The following is a 10,717-nucleotide window of genomic DNA, read 5'->3' on the forward strand; positions in this document are numbered from 1 at the left end:
CGTGGCGGGGCGGCTCCGCCCTCGTCCCGCCCGCCTGGGACCCCCTAAGTGGGCAGCGCTGCTTTCCACCCACCACGTGGTGACCTGCCTGGACGAGACCACCTAGGCTAATGAAACCCTCCGGTACGTTCCGAGCTCTCCCACCCCCATTGTGGGGGCCAGCCAGTCAGCAAGCGGCTTGGCCATCCAACATTCCTTTTCCCCTTTCGTCACTTTTACCTGGCAACGCAGTAACATTCCTTCCTTCTTTCGTTCACTTAGGGAGCTTGTACTGAGTATCTCCTGGATGCGCTTGTATCACGAGTTTGCTAGTCTTTGGAACACTACACAAAGAAAGTCCCAATTTGGAGGAAGAGGCCCCAGGGAGAGGTAGTAAGGAGAGAGGTTTCTATGAGGTGCTAGGGGCCCGATCATGAGCAGAGATGTTCTTAAGTTGTTGCAAAATAAATCATGACACTGTTAAGTCTCAAAGTTGTGCGAATTATCTACAGGGTGCTCATGGGTCTTTTAAGTGAAGGAGAGTATTCACTGGCATTAATCTCTCCAGATATTGGAGGAGACCCTTGGAGTTTGCAGAATGTTTTTCCCACCCACAAGGAAAAACTTCCTTGGCTGGATGTGCCTTTGAAAATACGTCACTTTCATGGGTGCTTGCCTGTGCAAAGTGGAGTCACCTCCTTTATTAGTATGGTGTGGCACACGGTTTTAAGGAGCAGTTTATCGAAAGGGCAGGAGACTCCCAAATGGGGCAGGAGAGCACTTGTGAGATAAACACTTTTATGAGCCTACTGTGTCTCAAAATTACATAGGAGCTGTAAAATGGGAGAACCTAACAACAGCACTTATTGACTCTTACTATGTACCAGGTACTGTTCTAACTGCATTGCATTTAATAATTCATGTAATCCCCTACTATCCTATTAGGTAGGTACCATTACCACTCCATTTTACAGATAAGAAAACTAAAGCAGAGAGAGGTTAAATAATTTTCCAGAGTCACACAATTATACGTAAGGGAAATAGAATTTGAACTCAAAATGTCTGAACACAGTATCCATAAGCTTAGCCTTGTGCCATGCTGTTTCATGAGATTTCAGATTTATGGTATATAATTCATAAATTATTAGTATCCAGAATATATAAAGATCTAAAAACACATAAGTAAAAGACAACCTCCAAAAAGTGGGTAGAAAACACAAACAGGCCCTTTACAGGACAGAAAACACAAAATGGTCAATTGACATAAGATACTCAAGCTTTAGCAGTCCAGAGAATACAAAGGTATCTTCTTAAACCTACAGATTTGGCAAAAATTAAAGAGCAGGCAATAAATAAGTGTTGGTGAGGCTATAGATTAATACTAGTAGGGCAGGGGAAGTTTGGCATTATAGCAAAACCGCTGCTCCTATGCATATACAGAGAACAATGCTTTGCCTGACCTCAATGTTTATTAATATGGCACACATGTGATTAGGGTGCCAGCAAAGCATATGTTCTGTACACACACATACACACACACACACACACACACACACACACACACACACACACACAAATTCAGCTTTGATGAATTTATCTGGAACTTCACGAATAAAAAACCTAGAAAAATGCAACATCACCTTTGGAGTTTCTTGCAAAAATATTGAAATTGTTGAACCCATTCAGACAAATACAAAATACTGTGGCATTTTCTACAAAACACTTGGCCAGGATGCTTCAAAATGTTAATGTCATGAAAGATTAAAAACAGACACCCAGGAAGTGATCCAGATCACAGGAAGAGACCAAGTGTAATACAGTACATGATCCTTGATTAAAACCTAGATTAAAACAAAATCTGGGGCACTTATAATTGAGACAAGTAGGGAAATTTGAATGAACTATATATTAGATGATCTTATTGTATCAAGGTCAAATTTCTTGGGTGTAAAAATGATACTGTGGTCATCTAAGAAAATGCCCTTTTTCTTAAGAAATAAATACTGAAGAATTTAAGGGTAAAACATCATAATGTCTGAAACATTAAGTAGTTCAAAGGAAAAAAACAGCAAATATAAAAAAGTGTTAAAAATTTGTGACTCGATGGTTACAGAAATGTTGATTTTACTAGTCTTTCAACTCTTCTGTGGGCTTGAAATTTTTCAAAATAAGAAGTTGGAGAATTTTCATTTAAATCCAAAAATTTTGTCTTCAGTTTACTTGTACATACCACCACTTTGAAAAATGAAATCTGATTTGGAATTACATATGGAGAGTCACCCTTCATATTGTTTTCAGTATTCAAAGCCTCTAAAGTCCTTAATCCTACCCAGGTGTGGGGTGATGTCTACAAAAAAAAACAAAACAAAACAAACATAGGCAGCATATGCTGGGAACTGGGTGAGAAATTAAACTGTGTTCTAAGAACTCAGCAGGATGAGAAAGCAATCCTAGTTGGGGTGATCAGGGAAGCCTTCGTGGAAGAATTGGCACTTGTTCTGAACCTGAGGCCCAAAAGAAAGCAAGCTCTCCTTAATTCCAGCCTTGATAGCCAAGTGAAGAGATGGGCCCATCTGTGGCCAGATATTCCCATTTTTTCAAAATAAGCTGAAAATCTGGATTTTAATGTCAAATCTTTTTTAAATGACAACATTGAAAGTTTTGCAAAAACACAATGCAGGGCAAACAAAAATGATCAAAATACCTGATCAGTGTTCAAGTTTCCCAATTGTTTCAATTTTTGTGTTTAAATAAAAATCCATTCAAGGTCGCCATATGACAATTGATATGTTTTTTGTGTCTTTTATTCTGTAGATAAACCCTGTTTTCTCTCTAACATCTCTGATAGATCACTGTGAAGTTTAGCACTCATTCATTCATTCAGTAGGTAAGTCATTCAATGGAATTTTTACTGACCACCCACTCTGTGCCCAGCAGAGTGGGGAGAAAGAGACAGGGAAGGAGCCCTGCCCTCCACTGATTCTAAGTTAATGATTAGACGTCAGGGCCCCCTTAGACAGATGTTTCCTTGGGGTTAGAGCAACTCTCTAAGGAGCTCCCTTGAGATTGTCTGTACATTTCTCAGAAAAATATTGGAACTAAAGGCTGCCAGTTTGGGGAGAGTGAATCTATACCGGAGCCAACTGAGACTCAGAGCTGGGAAAGAACCCAGGCAGCTCCTCCCCTCTCCTCCCTTATTTGGAAAGCATATGTTCCCCAGTGAGCAAAAAATAACTGGAATCTTCTTTTTTTTTTTTTTCTTACTTGGCTTCCTCCCGCTTAAACCTGACACCAGCGGGAAAAATATTCAGAAATCACAATCATAATAGGTCTAGGAACTTTCAGGGCTTTTTTCTATTAGATGTTTTTAAAAATTAAATTCACATGTAATAAACACTTTGTGGGCTTAATAAATTTGCATTTAAACTGCCACCACCACAGCACTGTACTAGAAATTTTTTTTTATAAATTTACCTTTTTTGTTGAGAGTATTACAGATGTCCTCCATTTTCCCCCATTGCCCCCCTCCACCCGGTTCCCACCCCACCCCAGGACTTCACACACTATTGTCTGTGTCCAAGGGCTATGCATATATGCATATAAATTCTTTGGTTAATCTCTTCCTGTCCCCTCATTCCTCTCTTCCCTTCCCCCCTCCTCCTTTCCCTTTGAGATTTGATAGTCAATGCCCTGCTTCTATGCCTCTGGACCTATTTTGTCTATCAGTTTATTTTGTTCATTAGATTCCACATATACGTGAGATCATGTGATACTTGTCTTTCTCTCACTGGTTTAGTTCACTTAGATAACACTCTCCAAGTTCTTCCATGCTGTCTCAAAGGGTACTATGAGTTTTAAGCGTCACAGCCATGAGCTGGATCTTCCTCTCCATCCTGAACTATCTGTAAGATTAACCCCTCAAGCACACAGTGGACACAGGGCTCTGGTTTTTCGTTCCTTCTCTCATTTCTGACTTTTGCTTTGCTTCTATTGCAACATGACTGTGATACAGGGGGAAGAGTGATGTTCCATTTTGGACTCATCTCTTGCCAAATCTACTCACATTCTACATTCTTTTCCTGAATCTGCACTTTTCTTCTCTCCTAAGTTACATACTTACCTGAGTCTCTGCTCATTTCTCAATTGGTTGATGGCAGCCTTCCCAAATCCCCCACTGCAGCATCATGCTCTCCACCCTCACCCCTCACCATCCTCTCCAGGGGTTCTCAAACTTTTTAAACAGGGGGCCAGTTCACTGTCCTGGAAAGCATGTTCCCCAGTGAGCAAAAAATAACTGGAATCTTCTTTTTTTTTTTTTTCTTACTTGGCTTCCTCCCGCTTAAACCTGACACCAGCGGGAAAAATATTCAGAAATCACAATCATAATAGGTCTAGGAACTTTCAGGGCTTTTTTCTATTAGATGTTTTTAAAAATTAAATTCACATGTAATAAACACTTTGTGGGCTTAATAAATTTGCATTTAAACTGCCACCACCACAGCACTGTACTAGAAATTTTTTTTTATAAATTTACCTTTTTTGTTGAGAGTATTACAGATGTCCTCCATTTTCCCCCATTGCCCCCCTCCACCCGGTTCCCACCCCACCCCAGGACTTCACACACTATTGTCTGTGTCCAAGGGCTATGCATATATGCATATAAATTCTTTGGTTAATCTCTTCCTGTCCCCTCATTCCTCTCTTCCCTTCCCCCCTCCTCCTTTCCCTTTGAGATTTGATAGTCAATGCCCTGCTTCTATGCCTCTGGACCTATTTTGTCTATCAGTTTATTTTGTTCATTAGATTCCACATATACGTGAGATCATGTGATACTTGTCTTTCTCTCACTGGTTTAGTTCACTTAGATAACACTCTCCAAGTTCTTCCATGCTGTCTCAAAGGGTACTATGAGTTTTAAGCGTCACAGCCATGAGCTGGATCTTCCTCTCCATCCTGAACTATCTGTAAGATTAACCCCTCAAGCACACAGTGGACACAGGGCTCTGGTTTTTCGTTCCTTCTCTCATTTCTGACTTTTGCTTTGCTTCTATTGCAACATGACTGTGATACAGGGGGAAGAGTGATGTTCCATTTTGGACTCATCTCTTGCCAAATCTACTCACATTCTACATTCTTTTCCTGAATCTGCACTTTTCTTCTCTCCTAAGTTACATACTTACCTGAGTCTCTGCTCATTTCTCAATTGGTTGATGGCAGCCTTCCCAAATCCCCCACTGCAGCATCATGCTCTCCACCCTCACCCCTCACCATCCTCTCCAGGGGTTCTCAAACTTTTTAAACAGGGGGCCAGTTCACTGTCCCTCAGACCGTTGGAGGGCCAGACTATAGTTTAAAAAAAAACTATGAACAAATTCCTATGCACACTACACATATCTTATTTTGAAGTAAAAAAACAAAACGGGAACAAATACAATATTTGTATTTGCATGTGGCCCACGGGGCCGTAGTTTGAGGACCCCTGTGACCCTTCAGTACTCCTCGCTTCCCTTCACCTTCCCATTTGGATGGAGGACCAGGGTGACCTTGCTTTCTGTACCCTATCCTTTCATGGAGCCCCTGTTCTTTGGTGGGGTGTTTGGGGGATGATTCTCATGGCCTGAGCTATCAGGGTGCGTGCAGTGAGCTTCTGAGGAGTGGAAGAAGAGGCCATCACTCCCAGTTTGGAAGGTATTTCCCTCCAAATTGTAAATTCAGACAAAACTCAGAGGGCGTGATGGCAGCCATGGTGATCTGCTTGGAGCAGTGCGTGACTCTTGGATACTTATGGATAGATAGTAGGAGCTGCCATTTGTCCAATGCCTACTCAATGGCAGGCACAGTGCTAAAGATTTTACACAGATCACTTCACATAATACTCACCACAACTTTATAAGGGATCATCTATTATCATCTCATGTTAAGGATGTGGAAACAAGCACATGGAGGGAAACTAACCTGTCTCAGTTTAGCAAAGCTAGGAAATAGCAGAGCCAGGATTCAAGCCCATGCATATCTAGTACTCCTTCTATGTTGTCTGCAGATTTAACTGGTGCTGAGCCCTAGTCCACTCTGAATTTCTAACCCATGTCTTCCTCTTCTTAATTGACCCAGTCTCCACACTGAGGCTACTGAGCCTTTTCATACTTGCACTTTCTATAATTGGTAAGGTCTTCCTACAACTACATCTAACCCAAGGATCTGTAAAGCTGTCTCTTAAGCCTTTAATAGAATTGACTCAAATGATTCAATAAGAAAACATTGAGCCCTAGCTGGTTTGGCTAAGTGGATAGAGCATCCGCCTGCGGACTGAAGGGTCCCAGGATTGATTCTGGCCAAGGGCACATGCCTGGGTTGGGGGCTCAATCCCCCAGTAGGGGCGTGCAGGAGGCAACTGATCAATGATTCTCTCTCATCATTGATGTTTCTATCTCTCTCTCTCCTCCCTTTCCCTCTGAAATCAATGAAAATGTATATTAAAAAATAAACCATTGAAATGTGCATTTAACATATGTCTTGCAATGGAGATAAATGTGACTTTGCTTAAGCAGCCTTCCTTCTAGAAAGGCTCAGCAGAGTCAATTAGTGCTGAGTACTAGGGACTGCCTTTAAAATGCATGTGTATGGGAAAATGTGCCACTGCTATTGCACTGTTTATTCTGCAATGAATATTTATGAATGAATGAAAGAGAATAATAAAAACATCCAAATTACTGAAGGAAGAAGAAATGAAAATATTTTGAATGGCTACCGGATTGTTGAAAAGATCTAGACAATAAATAGGGCAAGAAAATGTCCTCATTTTGTTTTCCCCTTGACTTCAAATAAAGTAGAGCAAACATGGGCTGTGCCTTCTCATTCTAAATACAGGCCTGCAATATACAGGAAGTTTCAGAGGGTGCCAAAAAGCATAAAATACCAAGGAATGCCTTTTAAGGACTGATAGATCCTCCCTTCCCCCAACTGGTGGGTGGAGTATGACGTAACCTGCAGTCCAGAAATACCTGAGTGACTAACCATGTACCTTTATGGACTATACATTGAACCGCCAATCAACACCTACCAAATACCTAAGCCCTTGTTCCTATATGGACCATCCATTAAGCCACCAATCAGCGCGCGCCGAGTACCCTAAGCCCCCATTCCTTCCCACTCCTCCCCTCAAAAGGAGTGCTCACCTCTGCACGGGTTGCTGTTCTCCCATTGCGAGACAGCCCGCAGGTCTTTTTTCCCCTAATAAAGCCTGTAATCCTGGTTTTCGGCTCCGGACTGGTCTTTCAAGGACACTTTGAAATTTCTAATAAACTTAACGATTGGTAAAATCCAGATGGGGAAAAATGAGAATAACATCTGGATGGTTTGTTAAAACACAGATTGTTGGGGCCCATTCCCAGAGTTTCTGATTCTCTAAGTGATATTAATTGTATGACATACCTCTAAGGAAATGTCTAGTGCGATGTCAATTACAGCTAATTACTTAATATCATTCCATTTTGCTGATAATAAATATTAAATATTCTAATATAGATGGAGGTCTTGTACATGAGAATTAACTTTTTTTTTTTTTTTTTTTTTTTTTTTTTTTACTAAGGGCAGGCAGATGCTTTGCCCTTGGTATTGCTAGTGAGCATTACATAAGGGGAGGGCCATCACATACAGGGAGTTGCCTGAGGAGGTTTTTTACAACAATTTCTTGCAACAGAGTCTGATACAACACACTACAAATATGGTTTTCCTCCCCTCACCCCCACCACGTGCACACACACACACACACAGGACAGTGCATGCTCATTCACACCTACGTTTTAAAAGGAGCTAGTTAGCCCAGCCGGTGTGGCTTAGTGGTGGAACGACCACCTATGAACCAGGAGATCATGGTTTGATTCCTGGTCAGGGCACATGCCTGGGTTGAGACGATCTCCAGTAGGGGGCATGCAGGAGGCAGCCGATCAATGATTCTCCCTCATCATTGATGTTTCTATTCTCTCTCTCCTCCCTTCCTCTCTGAAATCAATAAAAAAATACATATTAAGTAAGTAAGTAAGTAAGTAAGTAAATAAATAAATAAAAGGAGCTAGTTTGGTGGACGAGGGTAAAGTAGAGACATCTAGATCACACACAGGAAGTGAAATGCAGAAGAAACCTCTCTCCTCCTGCCCCAAGAGAGCTGTTTCCCAGGAAATTCTGGTCAGATTTAGGGCATACCACTGCCCCTTGACCCACTATACTCAGCCTCTAGTTTATTATACTGCAAACTCAGATGCCTCTGCAGCACAGGGAATAGTTCGTTGCTTTGGGTATTGATCCTAGATGTTTGAAAGTTGTACAGATGGAAGGAATCTCATCTATATTTATATACTGCACTTCATTAATCAAGTTCTATCAGGGACTACATGATGTTTTACAAGTCTTGGGTCTTTAAGATTTTGAGACTCAAACTGAAACTGTTCTTAGTGGTTAAAAATATCTGTCCTGTCCTCCCTGGCCAGTGTGGCTCAGTTGGTTGGAGCATCATCCCAAACACTGAAAGGTCTCCAGTTGGATTTCTAGTCAGGGCACATACCCAAATTTTGGGTTCAATCCACGGGGAGGCAACTGATTCACGTTTCTCTCTCTTGAATCAATGTTTCCTCTCTCTCTCTCTCTCTCTCTCTCTCTCTCTCTCTCTCTCTCCCTTCCTCTCTAAAATCAATAAAAATCATATCCTCAGGTGAGGATTTAAAAAAAATATATGTTCTTACTGGGGCTTTTCTTGGGAATTTCCCCTTGCCAAACTCAATTGTTTGTCAATGGGCAATACAGTTGTGTAGTCGAAAAACTGCACTGTAAAACTCATTGTTGCCCTAACCAGTTTGGCTCAGTGGATAGAGCATCAGCCTGCAGACTCAAGGGTCCCAGGTTCAATTCCGGTCAAGGGCATGTACCTTGGTTGCAGGCACATCCCCAGTAGGGAGTGTGCAGGAAGCAGCTGATCGATGTTTCTCTCTCATCGATGTTTCTAACTATCTCTCTCCCTTCCTCTCTGTAAAAAATCAATAAAATATTTTTTAAAAAAACCAAAGAAACAAAACAAAAAACAACAACTCATTGTTTCTTCATGGCTAGCTCACAGATATATTTAGAGAATGTGTATTTTAAGTGAAAAAAAGGCTCAAGTGAACAAAGAGACCTGTACGCATACTTCTTGGGGCATGTGAGTATATCAGAATGCATACAGGGGCAGCCAAATAAGTTTTAACCTGTAGGTACTCATCATGTCTGCATGCATCTGGGGTGAAGGACTCAGCAACACAGAGCAAACTTCTAAGGGTCAGGTTACCCACACAGCCAACCCTGCCAGGCCCCCAAGGAAAGTTTTCAGAGAAGACTCTTGGGATGGATGGGGAGGAAAAGAGAAAAAGGACAGGATATCCCTGTGGCCAGTGGGCCAGTGGTTCTCAACCTTCCTAATGTCACGACCCTTTAATACAGTTCCTCATGTGGTGACCCCCAACCATAAAATTATTTTCGTTGCTACTTCATAACTGTAATTTTGCTACTGTTATGAATCGTAATGTAAATATCTGATATGCTATATGTATTTTCCGATGGTCACGACCCACAGGTTGAGAACCGCTGGAAACCAGCCATATTTCTCTATTCTCATGAGAGACATATACCTTGACTTTGCTTTTCTTTAGTTTCTAGATTTTACTATTGAGGACAGATCACGGAATGTGAAAGCTAGGAAGAACCATCAGGGCCACTTGATTTAGTTCTCTCATTTTCCCCTGAAGCTCAGAGAGAGGTGTTGTCTCAAGTTCTCACAGCTGGAACCCAGGTCTCCTGACATCTCATTGAATGCTCTTTTCTCTACACACATGTGAAAGGCTGTTCAATCTTTTGGAGGAAGAAAAAAAAGGAAGAATTGCTGATCCAGTGCTAGGAACCATTATGTAATCCAGTTGGAATTTGACCTATATCCTCCCAATGAAACAGGAACAGAGATGGAAGGGAAATAGAAGGAGATACCACTAAATTAGGAAAGGCACACTTGAATGTTTAACAGTTACTTTTGTGAAAGCTCCAATTAGTCGGCCCCTACCTGCTGCTCCAGTCCCATTTCCCTCTACTTCCTCCCAGGAACCCTTTTTTGCATCAACAAAACAGGCAAATGTCTTGAGTCACAAGTGCCTCTTGATCTTTACTCTTCCGCCACCCCACAGGGGTACAATTAAAATTCAGAAGAACCTGACTCCAGAGTACTGGAGCTTTCCAGAGGTATGAAGAATCAGAGCAGAGAGCTTTGTTAGAAACAGTGCCTGGTAGTCTATGTCACGGGATAAGAGTGACAAAATCAAATTACTATTTAAATCTGGGAGTAGAGGTGGGAATAGGGGAGATGGGCAAGTGCTAGCATAGCCTGAGAGGCTTCATGGAAGAAATGGCTCCTAAAACCAGGCTGTTAAAATAGTCTCTATTTTTTGGATGGGAAATTCTTATTATCCCCAGAACCGTGCACAGTATTCTGTAGAAGGTTTATGTTCAATATATTCTTGTTGTTGCTCATGATATTGATTATTATGCCTGGGAATAATCAATTCAACTGAAACATACCCAGAGGGAACTGTTCAATCTTCTGGAACTCACCAGTTCTTTTTTCCTTCTGGTAGGAGGAATGTGTATGCCAAATTCTGGTACCTTCTGGATGTGTGTACACTGGGAAACCATGGATGAGGCTGACTTCAGAAGGAAGGTGTGA

Source organism: Myotis brandtii, unplaced genomic scaffold, assembly GCF_000412655.1.
Source record: "Myotis brandtii unplaced genomic scaffold, ASM41265v1 scaffold206, whole genome shotgun sequence".
NCBI classification, from domain to species: domain Eukaryota; kingdom Metazoa; phylum Chordata; class Mammalia; order Chiroptera; family Vespertilionidae; genus Myotis; species Myotis brandtii.